We start from the raw sequence: 17016 nt of genomic DNA on the forward strand, positions 1-17016 counted from the left end.
GAAAGTCAGGCGCAGCTTTATGTCCAGGGAGCCTGCTACAAGTGACTAGCCCAGGTTTGGATCTGTTTCTGGCATAATTACTGTTGCAGGGCTGATAAGAGAAAAGTGCCAATCATGGAAGTTACTTTCCTTTGAAGAGAGGCAATTCCCTGTTCTTTCAGACCTGCAAGCTTAAGGAGCAACTTCCTCTACCTGGTTCACTCTTAGCACATAATACAACGCCACCTGCAAGTCAGAACTTTCTAATAAATGCCTCTCCCCCACTACATTGTCCAAAAGCAATGTTGAAAATGAAAAAAAAAAATTAGATGCAATGGATCTATTCTAGAAGACACTACCTATCATCCATAAAATTTCAAAGCATGTTTAGCTCCTAGAATCTCCTGCTAAAGATGAAAAAAACAAAAAGGAATCATAGGACATTTTATTTTATAAGTAAAATCAGAATCCACAATAGCCAGCCTGGCCAACTTTTGAAAACTGTGGAAGGGAGCTGTGGCTGCTATTGTCTCATTTTTAGATATGAGTGGGTGGTTTGTCCACTGTTGCCCTTCCTTCTCTCTTTATATTGTACCACTGATGTTTAGCAGTACTGTAATCAGTATTTTATTTTAAAGTGCATATCTATGGGATTCTCTCATTTTCATTTTTTAAAGTTATATTTGTTTTGTACTAGAGTTTTGGAAAATAGTTCATGTATCTGTTGCTTTTTTTAAAAAAAAAGTGTTGCTCATTCTATAGCTAAAGCAATTAAGGAATTCATAGTTCGGTGAAAATTTTTTTTGCATGGATATAATATGTCTCCTAAGCCAAACCAAGTCCTGTTCAATCCACCACTTATGACAGTCTATTCTGTATAAAAGCAGTAAGTCACATGCCAGAAGGGAGTTGTAACTGAAGACAAGGATGGCACTTCTCACTGAAAGAAGCCAGAGAGCTCCAGGTCAGGCATTGCATTCCATTCCCTTGGCTGTGTTCCTCTTTGCATGCTTATGCATGATTTCTTTCTTTCTTTTAAATACCTTTTATCCCAAGCCAAAGCCCAGCCTATCAAGTGCCTAAGGAAAAATCAAAAATGAATGCCCTGTAGTACTTTAAGTTTATGTCTATTAATGTGGGTTCAATTTGCTATTATCAAGGAGATTCTTTAGCCAGACGCAATTAAATGTGAGAGGGACACAGAGAAACATCTTGCTTCCATTTCAGTAAAGATGAGCATGCCCTGGCTTTACCGCTAATTAGCTAAGAGACTTAAGAATAATTGAGAGAGGGAGTGAGTTGGCCTCAATGACTTCTTGAGTCTTTTCCAATGTTAATATTTTGTGATCTCAAGCCATACAAAGAAACCCAACTAAGTATCACCTACATGTTTTCTAATGTATCAACTCCTCCCTGGCATCAAAATATGCTGGAATCTTCTTCTGCTCACCTGGCACTTCTCAAAGTATATACTGTGAGGCCTCTGTCAGATGGGAGACTCATAACCCTGAAATCTCTCACTCAGGTCTTTCATGTATTCACTTGCAGGTCTGACTTCCTATTTAGCTACCTCCTAATGTTGTATCTTGGCCATAGCCTCTGAAGAACTGTCACCCAGACAGCTCTCACTCAAGGTGACCTGACTTAAGATTGCCAGAAAGGAATAACTAATGCGATGAAAATCTGTTTTGTTTACAGCTCTATTTCCAGGGACTAGAACAGTACTTGAAATAAAGTAGATGCGCAACAAATATTGCAGAATGAATGAACTCAGAGCTGGTTCCACATCATCATGCCATGGGCTCCATATAGTCACAATCACACACTAGATAGGTATCCCCAGTGGTTCTATGTTCTCACCTCACCCCCTGCCTAAGCTTTACTCCATTTAAAATGTCTTTATTTTTCTCCCTCTGCCTGATTCCTTTCCTAGGTTAATTTTATACAAATCTTTTATTAACTTGATTAATAATCTAAATGTTGTGTTTTCAATTCAGTGAATAAACCATTTGGAATGGGCTTGGCTTCCCCATTATTATGATCCACTGAAGCCATAAGGCAAGTACAACCAAAGGATGTTGAGATAAATGATATGTCTTTGAACTTGAATTGTTAGGCTCTACTAGTGAGGAGTCAGCTGAAGGCAACTTTTCTCCACTGGTAACAGTACTTGGCCAGAAAGGGGAAAAGTCTGGCAAGAGAGTCCTGAATGAATGTCAAACCCAGGGATTTTTTTTTTTTTTAAATCATGATCTTTACTATATCTGAAATTGCAGTGATGGGGAAAATTAAACTTGTTTTAATATAGAATTTTCTTACATCTAACAGATACATAATTTACTATATCACATTTCCTTTTATCTGTAAATGTAAGTACCCAAAATGGACAATAAGAAATCAAGGGTAAACATTAACACATTAAAGCTACACTACAGGGCCCCTTGTCATTCACAGCAATGCTAGTCCTAGGATAATCTTCTGTTCCCAAATTAGGTGCGATAAGACATTTGGAAAACAAATTGTCTGAAGTTTGGGAGGACAATAACTCTTCCCCTCAGTATTACCATCAACAAAGAGCCTTTTAACATGGGGCATAGACACTGTCCCTAGAGTTTTAAGTCCTCCAGTGAATGCTTGTAACTTGTTACCCTAGGCTCCTGGGACCAAGTTCATTCCATCAAGGGGTGGTGCCAACTGGGAAGTCTGGAGCTTAGAAGAAAAGATTCTTTACTTCTTAGGGTCTTAGTTTTGTCAAAGTACCTCTTGCCCAGGGAGCTATCCAAGGTGCTGTCTGAAACTCCTTGTCATCTGGTAAAACCGAATCTTTTTTCCCAGTGTCAACATATACCCCTGCCTAGCTTAGTCTCGCCCTCCTGACTTTGTCTAATCCTGAAGCCATCTGTGTTTCCCAGTTTGGATTTGACCAGACCACTGCTTGTTTCCAAATCCTGAGATGTGTTCTGAGGCATTCATAACTTGCCCTCAACTAACCCTTTGCCTCCCTCTTGTCTTGACTCTGCCTAGTCTGACTTAACTATCGCCCTCTCCTAAGATTGATCACCCTGCCCCCCATCTAGCTTTTGTGTATCTATGGCACATGTAAGCAAAATGATAGAGATCAGAAGTTAATCAACAAGATAAATTACACCTCAAGAAATTTCAACTTTTTTTTATTAATATAAATTACCTATGTTATATATACTTTTGAAAAAATAGCTTTCTAATGAGAAATCACCTAGTTATACAGAGACTTTAAGGAAAAAATAGTTTTTTATTTTTAGTTTATTATCTTTCAACATGTTTGTTAAAGTTAATTAAATATTCAGCTACTGTTGGCAAGATCAATATTATTATTGGAGTATATATTTGCATAAAGACTTTAGTCCCATTCACAATTTTTTAGTTGAAATAAAGAAAAGAAAATTGTTTTGACTATAGTGATGGACAACACATTCTGGCAATTGGTGCTAAAATTTATTTGTTAAGATACACTTTTTAAAAATTTGAAATACTTTAAATTTGTATAGTGTCAGAACTTGCCCTGAAGTTAATATATTTTAATGTAATCATAAGTTATGTTTTTATAAAGATACTGCTATATGCTTTCATAAAAATTATCCTCCCATCTGATTTCCACTACAATGTGTATGTGGTCTTTATAAAGAAAAGCAAATCCGTATTAATTTAGAGTACTGTGGATATACATCAGCTGTTGTGCAGTTAATTGTGAAACAAGTGGTCTTTGTTTTCTCAGCTTTTTCTACACTGTCTTGAGAAGAAGCAAAAGCCTCCAGGCACACCACCCTCTGTATTCTAGCTATGAAGAGGTTGCCTGCCTTGAGCATTGGCAGTGGTGTTTGTATTGGCATTTAAGGCAGAGCTAGTGACTATTTGGAATCATCCACATTCCTTTTCCCAGCCCCTTCTGTGATCAGTGACCCACATCTCTAAGACAGTTCTCAAGACGGGGATGCAGATCATAGTCATTAACAATTTTTTATGTCTGCAGAAAGCAAATCCTCCAGGGATTGAGTTCTTGACCTTGGCTTCTGGCCAACTCCTATCAGAGTAGAAAATATTATTAACCAGGCACTACATTCTTACTGGGCCCCAGCTGAGCCTTGATTCAATTTAGACTTTAACATAAATAGAACTGAAGTGGTCAGCTAATCCATTTTAACAGTGAGACCCATTCTTGAAACAAAACCTTACAAGAAAGCCTGGCATATGATATAGATAAGAGGAGAGCCAGTCCCTTGGAATGCAAGTCTGGGACTCTCAATCCCCATTATCCTCTCGTTGCTAGAGTTCTGTCTGAGAACTACTGATTGTCCACTAATTTTTTTCCAGATGGGGAAACTGAGGCTTGGAGCTGTTAACTCACTATTCAAGGTCACACAGTAGGGACAAACTTGAGTCCAGAAACTTGTCTCCTGAGCACCTTCTACTGTCCTGTTCACAACCTCTGCCTCTTTCTTTCCCTTTCCCTGTTCCCTTGTGGTTGAAACCAGCACATCACGCATTCACTCAGACTTTTGCATTGACAGAGCTCTTTTGGCTCCCAAGTGAAATATACTCTAATTCAAATTGTCTTAAGCTAAAGAAGGACTTTATCAACTAATATAAATTAAAAGTTCAGGGATATCTGGCTTCAAGGGCATGTAGGGGCTTAAAAGTGCCATTCAATTTAATCTCCATCTCTTTGTATGTCTTAGCTCTGCGTTGTTGTGCTGGCTTCATTTTCATGGGACCTTCCTCATGGACTCCAGCAGATGGAAGCATCCAACATTCTTCTAGCTGATAGTTCTCATGGAAAGAAAACTTCTTTTTCCCAATTGCGCTAACAAAATTCTCATAATTGAGCCTCATTTACCTGAGTTGGCTCATGCACGTATCCCTGGACCAATCACTATGGCAAAGGGTTTGGATGATCTGATTGCTCAAGTCTGGGTCATGTAACCATCCCTGGAAAGAGGGTTAAGGGTTAGAGTCAGCCCCATTCAAATCATTTGGACTGAAAATAAGGAAGGGCAGATTTTCCAAAGAAAAAGCAGAGTACTGTTAACCAGAAATGTCGGGGGATGGGTAATAAGAAGTCACAGACAATATGCATCTACTGCAACATCTTCAACCTTTAGTTGGTTTTTGAGGTTGAGACTTAGAAACAAAGGCAAGAGGACTCATTGCAGAGCTGCCTGCACTGTTGCTGCTTCTGTAGGTCCCCAAACTGCTCTCTATTATGTACTTTTAAATTTTATTATTTCTCAGTTAGGGAGTATTTAGGAATTTCTTGATTTTAAAGGCATCGAATTTAAACATATCTAAATTTTTGGAAGCAATGGGTGGAAACATCCAGAAGGCTTGATACACTTGAGAGTGTTTGGAGAGTAAAACAAGATCAGACGACTTTTCCAGAAGTCTCCAAACAGGATATGATGTTGACAACCCCAATCTCTCTGCCTTCCTTGGTTCCGTTCCATTTACCCCTGGGCTCCTACAGTTAAACCAAGAAAGGCTTATAGCTGGGCCATCTCAGGTATGCAGTATTGACATGTTCTGGGAAGAAATGCCTGCCTTTTAGGTCTCCTAGGTGAAGAAAGGTAAGAACAATGGGAGAAAAACAAGGGTGTTTCAGAAAATCATCATTTTAATCCTGTAGTTTCACAGAAGGATTCTAACTTTGGCTTCAACTAGAGGTATTTTAGGAGGCTGGCTGGTAGAAGCACTGGCATAGAGGTCCAGGTACTTTTCTCGATTCTGCGTTGTCTGATTGACTTTGATCAAGTTTCTCCTCCTTTCTGGGCCTTAGCTTCCAAGTCCTGAAAATGAAAGGTTGAAAATATAATAATAACAAACTTTCACGTAAATGAGTGTTTTCTAAGGTGTAGTAAGCATACAATGGTGGTTCATGAGATTATTTCAGGGGGCACGTAGCCATAGTTTTCTATTCTAATAATTATGTATTTTTTAAACATATTAGATTCACCAGTACAACAACTCCCAAGTGCATGGATAATATGCTAATTTTCATGAAACCAATTAAAATAAATGCTATAGTTTTCAAAGATGAGTACAGTTAAACAAAAACATTAAGTAACATTAGTACCATTGGTGCACAGATATGGCAAAACCCCAAAAGTGGTATATGAATGATAGAATTTGAGGAAACTGCTATTTACAACTTAAATATAAAATTTTTGATAGCATAGTATTACAATGATTTGACAGATGTAAAATCTGAGACCATGCTTTACTGAGAATGTACACTACACCAGGAATTGTGCTGGGCACTTTCTATGTATGATATTATTAAATTTTCACAAACGTCTCTGTGAGATTCATATTATCTCCATTTACACCTGAGAAACTAAGGCTTGGAGAAGGTTGATGACATTTCCTGAAATCATGCACTGATTGGCTGAGTTGTTATTCTAAGTAAGAGCTACTTGATTCTAAAATCCAGGCTCTTTCTATCAGCTATACTATTACCCCAGGGCTCATGGTTAACAGAGAGGGTAAATCAGGACAGCATCTTCTGACTCCAAATCCTGGGTTCTCTAGAATTCACAATGCTTCAAATTCCAGAGGGGCTTTCCAATGCTCTTCACAGTCTAGACAGGGCTGGACATGTGCATTCAGAATATGAAGCTTCATAGGTCATCCATTTCTGTAAATAATCCCCTGCCCTTTATCATATCAATGAATTATCATAGCTCTAATTTTATGCATGTTTGACTTTTTTGCATCTTAAAAATTGCTTTCGTGCTCTACAAGTTTGGGGGCACTGTTCAGTGTGCACTCTAGTAGGGACTGGCTGAGAGCTGGCAGGAAAATCTAGGGAGTTATAAATAGGCTCTTCCTCAGAATGTATACAAGGTATGAGGGGAGGGGAAGTGGGAACTCTGGGTGGAAAGGGAAGAGAAAAGAGTGAAGAAATGCTGTGGTGAGGAGAGAAGCTGGATGGAAAAGTTGGGAATACACCAAAAACAAACTCCATATGGGTTAGTAATTGTATTTCAGACTAGCTTTAGGTTCAAATAAATCTTAGGAACCATTGGTACAATGACTCAATTGTGCATTTCTCGTAGGACTGCAGTGCTTACTTAAATAGATGAGTATTTAGTGATTAGCACATGACTTGACTCATAATAAGTCCTCCTGCAAATGGTAGCTGTTATAGTTGTGGAGATAATCTTGTGTGCTGTTGAAAATAATCCTTTTTTTAACCTAGATACATGTCTCATACTCATGTAAATAGAAGGTGTTTTCAAACCTCATTAAGTTCTGCATTGAAATGATTATAAATCAAAAGACAAATGAACTGGGGGAACATGACAACATGAATGACAGATATCCAGTTAATTTTCTTAATACATAAAGAATTTCTGTAAATCAGTAATAAAAGCCCAACGACCCAATTAAAAAAATAGGCCAAGGATGTCACACACACACACACACAAATATCAGTGGCTTTTAAACATACAAAAAGATGTCATCTGGGCATGGTGGCTCACACCTGTAATCCCAACACTTTGAGAGACTGAGGCAGGAGGATCACCTGAGACCGGGAGTTCAAGACCAGCTTTGGCAACACAGTGAGACCCTATCTCTACAAAAAATTTAAAAATTGACCTGGTGTGGTGGCTCACGCCTGCAGCTCCAGCTACTTGGAAGCTACTGAGGTGGGAGGATCACTTGAACCCAGGAGTTCACGGCTGCAGTGACTCATGATTACACCACTGCAATCCAGCCTGGGTGACAGAGCAAGACTCTGTCTCAAAAAAAAAAAAAAAAAAAAAAAAAAGTTCAACTTAACTCATAATGAGAGAAACTCAAATTACAATGGCAGTGGGATACCATTTTTTATCTATCAAATTGTTTAAATATCAAAAAGTTTAGTAACATACGCTGTATTTATGATGATGGGAAAAATGCTCTAATACATTGTCTACCAACATAAATTGGCACAACTTTAGGAATGAAAGTGTAGCAATATTTAACCAAAATATAAATGCATATTTCCCTTAACTCAGCAGTTCCCTTTCAAGGGTCTTCTTCCACGGCTATACTCAGAAATCCACACTTAGTCTTAAATACAAGAAGATTTATCACCACATTGCTTTTAATAGCTAAAGATTGGAAAATTATTCATCACAAGGGCACCAATTAATTAAATTATGGTACATTTATACAATAGAAAGCTATGCTATGCAGCAGTTAAAGACATGAGGAAGCTTTAGAGAAACAGATAGATAATATAACCATCTCCAAGATATATTCAGTGAAGAAAAGCATGGCACAGAATGATATATAGTATGTTAACTGTTTGTAGAAAAATTAAAAGGCTATATCTAAAGATATGTTTGTGTTTGTATATGAATAAAGTATCTCTGGAAGGGTGTCCCAGAAACTGAGGGTAAGAGGGAGGCTTGGCTTCAGTTTCTTATATCTTTGAATTATGTATCATTCTGTATTACTTACTAAAAATAAAAAAAAAGCCCACAGAGTCCACATGGAGAGTTGGCCCTGGAACACTGAGAGACATCATTTGTGTGGTTTTTGCCACCCTCTTTTCTCGCTTGGCTCAGCCCACTGCTGTGCTGGAGTAAGTCACAGGCCAAGAGCTGGACATGTGCAAGCCTTCAGGAAGGCCTAATCTCAGAGTCAGGAGAGAAGGCAGGAGCCACAGTGCAGCCCATTTAATCCAAGAGGGTCCACCGTGACTTTCGAATCTAAAATACTCTTTTCACAGAAAAAAAACTGGCCTGGAACCTGAGGTTGCAGGATGCCTTTTTACATTTGAATTTAAGATAAAAATCAAATAATTTTTTCAGTATAAGTATGTCCCCAGTGATATTTGGAACATATTTACGTATTTTTAATTGCTTAATTTGGCAATCCAAGTGGGATCCGGAATCTGGCTGCTCGTTAGGCAGCAGATACTCTCTGAGCCAGGCCTTCCTGATTTGGGAAATGAAGGATGATAACTGTCCAACTGTATCATGGGGTTGCTCTGAGGCTTAATTATGCCCCAGTGCTTTGTGAATAGTTAAGTGCTCTAAATTGGTCAGGAATGAACACAGTTGCTATCAGTGTTATTGCCATCAAAACCCTAGTCTCCATGGCAACCAACTTACTGAAACCTACTGTCTTGTTTTCTCCCAACTTTACTGTGATTTATTTCTCATAAGCCTTAGGCACATAGTCATACATTTATCTTTCTAATTTAAGGAGGATTTCTAAAATATATTAACGGGGACTTCATTTTCAGTGTTTATTGTTCTTGGACTCAAATTTATTGCCTTTATTTTGAAACATCTTTACCTCAGGTAAATGACTGGCAGTGTAGACTGCTTAATTCATTTGGCATGTATTTAACACCTATTAAGTTAACCAGCATTAAAGGTAAAGAGCTGAGTAAAATAGACACAAACCTGCCATCACTGAATGTATGGTCTGGCTGAGGTCCAGCTGTGTTAGAACAGGAGGAGGAGAGTAAGCAGATAAGAAGAGTGCTTCTCAAACCTGGCTTGACTATTAGAATCACCTGGGGAGGTGTGTAGGCTTTATTTCAGACCAAGGCCTCCCTCAGTGATTCCATGTGCAGCCAAGGTTGAGAACAGCTGGATTAGAAGGAGCATAGAGCATGTTGGCTCTTGAATTCAATAAGGACTATTTTGCAAATGACGACTTCTCAGCCAGTGCGAATGTGGTTACTTACATAGACATGTAGAGAGTGAATACACAAGCCAGATTTGCAAACTGGGGAAAACAGATGGAAGGAGCAGGAGTCAGGTTTAGAGCAGGCAGGACGTGGTATTAGACTGCAGTATTTGAGAAGACCCAAGACTGCCTAAGCAGGGGTTTCCAAACCATCCCTGAGTTCAGACATCAAGCTTCAGGGGCTCGTGGAAGGAAGGTTAACTGGGAGGAAACAGACTTAATAAGCAAAATTGCCCTGGACAACAAATGGCTATATAAGACTATTTGGCCTACCTGGTGATCAGAGCCATTCTTCTTTGCTCTCCTACTAGATGAATTTCTGTATTCAGTTATGTTTGGAGAAAAAAAATGTTTTATATTCATGAATCTAGATCAGATTGCTCATTTTCCAGATATCATGAGGTTTACCTTCATTTGAACTCTTATTTCTAATATTATGCTCCCACCATGGTAAGTCATATCTTCTCTATAATGTAATGAAATGAAATGTGTTTACCTCCACTGCTACATTTTCTTTTTCAATGGAATATTCTTGTTCCTACTTACTTTTATCCTTTATAGTAGACATAAAATGCAGAACTTGAAATGTGAAAGTCCAAATCAAAGCCAATATATATGTGTACCAATACATATACACATATGTATATATGTGTGTGTGTATGTGTGTGTGTGTGTATATATATATTTATTTGTACTATAGTGAAATTTTCATAGGAACTCCTATTTTCTTCTTGCTTAAATGAAGCTGAAAGATATATAACTCTTTTGTTTGACAGAATTGCCTTGCACAATATATGAGAAAAAATATTCAGCCATGCTGATGGCAGTGTTCTTAGCAAAGCTGGTAAGATAGTTAGCATCTCTTGTCTTGTGAATGGACACATATTTTATGGAAGGAGAATACCTTTTTCATACCAGGTACACCTGGGGAACTTGTAGGATGAATTCAGTTACTTATTGTCTTCTGATGTCATCACCATCCACATGTATTTTAAATACAGGGACAGGTTTTTATTTACTTTTGGTTTGGTTGTTTTTTTTTTTTTTTTTTTTTTTTTTTAAAGATGAAGCCTTCCTCTGTTGCCCAGGCTGGAATGGCAGTGGTATGATCTCAGGTTACTGAAACCTCCACCTCCTGGGTTCCCCTGCCTCAGCCTCCCAAGTAGCTGGGATTACAGGCACCCACCACCACGCCCAGTTAATTTTTTTTTTTTTTTTTTGTATTTTTAGTAGAGATGGGTTTTCACCATGTTGGTCAGGCTGGTTTCGAACTCCTGACCTCAAGTGATCCACCCGCCTCGGCTTCCCAAAGTGCTGGGATTACAGATATGAGCCACCGTGCCCGGCCTAAATACAGGGACATTTCTATGTTTAGAAGGAATATCTTCCCTACCTCACAAATGATGTAGTGGAAAATATGTTCAGAGAGCTGATCTCTGGTAGAACAAACACTATGTATCAGGTAATGCAGCCTTTTCTTATGTTTTCATCCTTTGTTAAATACCATATAAAGTGAAGCTCCCTTTCCAAATATTATGTGACCTTTCATTGTGGGTTCATCACTTGGTTTTCTGTTGGTGGTTGCTAAGGTAAACTTCTCTTCTAAAACTGCCACTTGGGCCGGCAGGGCTTAAAGCTACACCCTTCCCAGACCCTATGACAAAGGGTGGAACAAACATCTGTGGTTGTGGTTTCAAATGTTGGCAGATTGTTTACACTGGAGATTGCCTCCTGGCATTTGTTTTGCTTTTGCCAGGCTTAATGCTTTGTAATCTTTTAAGACTACTTTTGCAGTGTTAGCTATGATATGAGGATAATTTCCCTGTTGTCAGGGAGAACCAAAATGGCATTCAAGACGGCTAAGCAATGCTGACCTCATCACTTCTCCATGTATTGCTGATCTCTGCACTTTGGGACTCCTCAAAATTTGAGGCTGATAAAACTATAGCTCTCTTTAATCTAGAAATGTCACACACTGAAACATTTTCTCAATGCTTCCCACAAACTCTGCATTCCAGAAAGGCAGAGAATTGTGCATTTCGACAATCCTTTCTGTATCTTGACATAGTGAGAATTTGTGTTTCAGAAAATATAACAGTAGAGGTATATCTCATTAAATATTATATTTCCTTGGATAACAGCAAATTGAGTAATTGGCATGAAATTCAAACCTAATAGGAGATCTCCATAATAGAAGAGAGTTTTGATGTAGCTTTGTATACAAACATGATAAAACAAGCCTACCATCAGAAAGAAGTTTACCCATTTATTTAAAAATATAGAAAGCACCTACTAGGAGACAGGCAGATATGGTGGGTACCCCTATATGCTTAAAATCCTAAAGAGGAATATGGACAAGTAGTCAGACAAATAAAAATTAAAGTTATAATGCTGATACTAAAAGAAGACTTAAAAAAAAAAAAGACATCTAACCATGTTTGGAGGTAGAGAGTAGCAAAGGTTGCCTGGAAAAAGCAGTATCTAAACAGGTCCACCATGTACAGTTGTATAGGTTGCACACTGCACAATTTTACATGATAGATATGTTAAGCTAAGACCATAATGAAGTATAGAGGTAAGACCATAATGAAGTAAGAAGGAAGTGAGCAGTAGTGGCATGGAATGTATGAGGGAAGGGATATGAAAGAGAGTATCCTAGATAAAGGAAACAGCATGTGGGAAGGGCTGAAACAATAAAGAGTCTGGCACCTTAGCTTAAAGGAACTAAAAGAAATTCTATAGCTGCCATGTAGGCTGCAAAAAAGGGTGTGGTTAAATATGCGAGCCAGAACACCAAGGCGGTATGAATTGAGGACAATGGGGATCCCCTTCAGGTGTTTTAGGCTGGGAAATAATGTAATCAGGTTGGCATAATAGAAATAGCACTCTGGCTGCAGTGTGGAGATTAGATTAGAGTGGGGCAAGACTGAAGCAGATATACCTATCAGAAGGGCATTGGAATAATCCAGACAAAAGATAGTTTTTGTAAACTGTATCAGTGGAGGGAACTTGAAGGAATGGTTGACTTTGAGAGAAATTTTCAAAATTCAGTTATCAAGATTGATAGAAATTTGGAGGATGGAGATGGAGGAATCAATGAAGACACTAAGATTTCTTGATTGATCACTAGATAGCTGGGGGTTCCATTCACTCAGATTTGGAAGAGTAGGGTTTGGGAGAAAGAGAATTAGTTTAAGTGCCTGTGGTATGTCCATGTGGAGATGCCCAGTGGAAAGATACATGAGTCTGGAAGTGATAGGGGAATCAGGCCAGAGTGAGAGACTTAGGAATTACCTCTGCATAAACAAAGCTGGAAGGCATAGGAGAAGTCAGTCAGTTAAATAATTTGGATGCCTATAGCAGAAAAAAACGAATTAATAATGGTTTAAATTGGGATTTGTTCTTTTTCTTTCCTAGTGAAAAGTGCAGAAATAGGAACTCTGGACTGGTTAGAAGACTCAACAATATGATCAGGAACCCAGCTCCTGCTATTTTTATATCCCACTCACAGTAATAATGTCCATTTTCAGGGTTGCCTGCTAGGATGAACAATGCTGTCAGTTTCCCCAGAAAACATGTCCTGTTCCCAGGACATAGGACTTAAAATTTAATTTAAGGTTTTTTGTTTGTTTGTTTGTTTTTTGTTTTTGAGACACAGTCTTGCTCTGTTTCCTGGGCTGGACTGCACTGGCGCAGTCACAGCTTTCTGCAGCTTCGAACAGCCCAGGCTCAGGTGATTCTCCCACCTCGGCCTGCTGAGTAGCTGGGACCACAGGTGCCATGCCTGGCTAATTTTTCTATTTTCTGTAGAGACAGGGTTTTGCCATGTTGCTCAGGCTGGTCCTGAACTCTTAGGCCCAAAAGATTCTCCCACCTCGGCTCCCAAAGTGCTGGGATTACAGGTATGAGCCACCGCACCAGACTGGGACTTTAAATGTTAAAACTAAGAAAGGCCCAGGCTAACTAAGATGAATTGTTCACCCTAGTCACCTCCTGTTCTTAAGGTATCCATTGCAACTCAAGCCCATTGCATGCACACTTCAGACAGAAAGAGGGAGGAAGGGAGAGGACAAAAGAAACCTACTAGCTGAGTCAGCCCCATCTTTGAGGAGCTTTCTTGAAAGCCCCATTCAACAACTTTCTCCATCTAGAACTTAGTCACTGGCCACCCCAAATGCAAAGGCGGTACAGCAATGTCATTCTCTTGGCTGGGGCACATTGCCAACCCCAATCAAACTGGAGTTCTGTTATGAAGAAGCAGGAGAGAATGGATATTAGGTAGGCAATTAGCAGTTACTGCTATGGTGAGGAAGAGTCATCACAGTAGAGAAGCTAGACATAGACCCAATGAATACGAACAAGTAAGAGACTAACAAAGGTAGAGAATACCATGGAGAAGATAGAGGAGTAGCAGGTAGAAGGTTGGGGCAAAACTATTAAAGGCGGGGAACAAGGAATCCAGAGGAAAAGAGCATTTCAAGATCATGATGTTGATGCTGCTGCCATGCGATTTTATAAATAAGGTGAAAAATGTCACAACCTTCCTGTAGAAATTCTCCTCACTCCCCAAAAGCCAAACACCCCAGATGTGGGAGGAGTTTCTGAGTCAACTAGGAAGAAAGAAGTCGGACATGATCTGCCCCATGTGGTCTTCTCCCAGGACCAGACAGATACTGCTAATCAATAGTGACACTCTATTCAGGGCGTCTCCCTGGGCCTCACTGTTTTCTTCCATTTCCATCCTAAGTGGCACTAGAGAAAAAAAAAATCTTCCTTGGCATCAAGATCCCTTTATTAGACATCAAGGTTTCATCCAGCTTCACCATATTAAGGTTCTCTGGAGGTTCTGCAGTTGTCGGCCAAGCTTGGCCTTTATTTGTGAGAGGAGCAAATTTTTTCTTATAAATGAATTTGAAAAGGATGAAATATTTCGTTTTGGAGATAAGCATTGTATAATAATGACAGATGCGTAATGAATTTCCTGAGGCAAATGATATTGACAAGGAATACTGAGAACACCGAAAATTCAATTTCCACATCAGGAAGAAAGGACTTACCCCACCCATGACCCTGTGTGTTGGGATAGCTTGGAAGTTTATACGTGGTAATTTTGTGCTGCTCTATAAATGCAGGCTTTCCTTTTTCCTTAAGCAAAGCTGTATTTCCCCAGTGCAAGAGCCTCTTTGCTGGTCTAGAGAAGGTTTCATTCTGGGTGGGGTTTCTTACCACTTGGGACCAAAATAAGATGACAGTATCTAGTTTTTCCTTTTCAATTATAGATCATTTTGCCCACCACACTTCAGAAGTGGGACCTGCCTGTAAAGTTGCATTGCAAATCAACCATCCTTAGTATGCTGGCTTCTGGGGAGATTTAGATGGAAGCTTGTACCTCCTGAGTCTCATTCATCCTCTTATCCATGGAAACTAACCACAAGCCAGGAGTTTCATGTACTTTCATTGAATGAGAATGAAAAGTTTCTTGAATCTATGTCACATTAGGGGCTTCACATGGCAAGGAGAGGGGAGAAGAGAAGCCATCCCCATAAAAAACATGCACTGAAAAGACATGCCTTGCAAAACTCCATGTGGAAGCCCTTTCTAATCCAGCAGGAAGATTTGGAAGCTTGATGGACTTGTTTATATTAAATGATATGAAGTACCCTGTTGTCTGGCAACTGGGGGCCCATATACTTTATGGAAATGGATTGTTCATAAGATGTACACATTCCAAGTTAGTAAATACTTATTAAGACATTGGACTGAAACTGTGGACTGTGCCTCCTACAAGCTGACAACTAGAGGTCTCTGGACCTCCAGTGCTACCCTTCTGCAGGGTGACTCTGTAACCCTTTATCTTCATGTTGCCCCACTTCACACCCTTTGGCAGGATTTACCAGTAATATTTGATAGCGTTCTCTGAGCCCAAGCCTGTGGGGTCTCTGACAGCAATCAGTAACCAAAGTGCAGGTGCAAATAATCTTATTTTGTATTCCTTGATTCTAAGTTCACCATAGATTTGCTAACATCCTTTTAAGGAGTGGGGAGGTGCACTACTATAGATTAATTATAAAATATTCCCTAATTTTAGAAATCTTGACATGTTTAAAAGTCTCCTAGATTTGAGGCACTGTGGTAGAAAAATTAATCAGATTATTGTGTTATCAGTACAAATAATATTTGTAGAGAAGCCCAAATGAAAGTCCATATAGATTTATCCACACCTTCAGGATCCCAGTATAAGGAAAAGGAAGAAAAGGTTGTTTTCCTGCTGTAAGAAAATGATATTATGAAAAGATAAATTAATAAAGGAGACAGAAAAGGAAATATTTGGAGACAGCCTGGTGCAGAGGAAAAGGCATGGACTTTGTGCCTCAGCTTGGTTTCCTAGCTGTTTCCTTGAACTGGTGAATTAATTTTTGTCAGCCTCTGTTTCCTTATTTGTAAAGTGGCAATTTCTACATCATAGGATCATTTGACAGGTTTAAGAGAGAAGAACATGTGTGAAGAATCTAGTACCCAGAGTACAACAAATGTTACTTGTTTTTGAATCTTTGTTTCTTACCAGATGACTTGAGCTGGTCTTAAAAGTTATGTTCATCTTCATTTTATTAAAATTATGATTTATATAGTTAGTGATTTATTAAACAACACAGAATAATAGTAAAATTGGAAACTTCAAACAAGATGAGAATACTTTCTGTGAGTCATAAATATTTGTGATTTTTTCTTACATAGTTTCAGATCAGAACATTCTCTGCCAGAAGTAATCAGTAGATTTATAAATCATTGTTAATCTGATTGAGAAAAAACTGGGATATTAATAGTCCCAAAGATTAAAAAATTGTTTTACATTTAAGGAGTGCTATATTATTTATTTTCTAATAACACAATCAACTTTGAGAACCCCGTACCCATTGTATTTTCTATACATATTGAGAAATTTGACTTTTTCACTTTTTTGAAAGTCTCTGATATATAAAGAAAATAACGCTCCTTCAGACTGTAAGCTGATGGCTTATACATAATGGAGGATGCAGTTCCACAGAGGCATTCTCTCTCCACAATAGAAATCTGTTCTTTGCAGAAACTTTATGAACGTTTGCTGGATGCTTTGCATGTATTACTGTCCAGGCTGCTTTGATTATCTGGTAGATCCCAGAGACGACTGTCATAGCATAAAAAGACATGCCCACAGCAGTAGAGCACTCACTAGGGAGAACAGATCCAGTTGCAGATAGTTGGAAGAACTTCTACATAGGGGGCAGCAGTTGGTGTCAGAAAGGTAGGGCAGGACAGGCGTCGTGGCTCATGCCT

The 17016-nt window shown here is 38.9% G+C and overlaps 1 protein-coding gene and 1 long non-coding RNA gene across 3 annotated transcripts in view; one reads left to right on the top strand and one right to left on the bottom strand.

Moving 5' to 3' along the window:
- The window catches only part of MAMDC2 (MAM domain containing 2), a 177494-nt gene that overhangs the window by 43359 nt on the left and 117119 nt on the right, over window positions 1–17016 (top strand). The gene's annotated exons all lie outside the window — the stretch shown is intronic.
- Window positions 5609–17016, bottom strand: part of LOC135967467 (uncharacterized) — a 40541-nt gene continuing 29133 nt past the window's right edge. Inside the window, exon 3 of the long non-coding RNA XR_010581600.2 lies at window positions 5609–5798. This is a non-coding gene — a long non-coding RNA (uncharacterized lncRNA). The remainder of the gene's footprint in view (window positions 5799–17016) is intronic.

This window comes from Macaca fascicularis, chromosome 15 (assembly GCF_037993035.2).
Source record: "Macaca fascicularis isolate 582-1 chromosome 15, T2T-MFA8v1.1".
In the NCBI taxonomy this organism is placed as follows: Eukaryota; Metazoa; Chordata; class Mammalia; order Primates; family Cercopithecidae; genus Macaca; species Macaca fascicularis.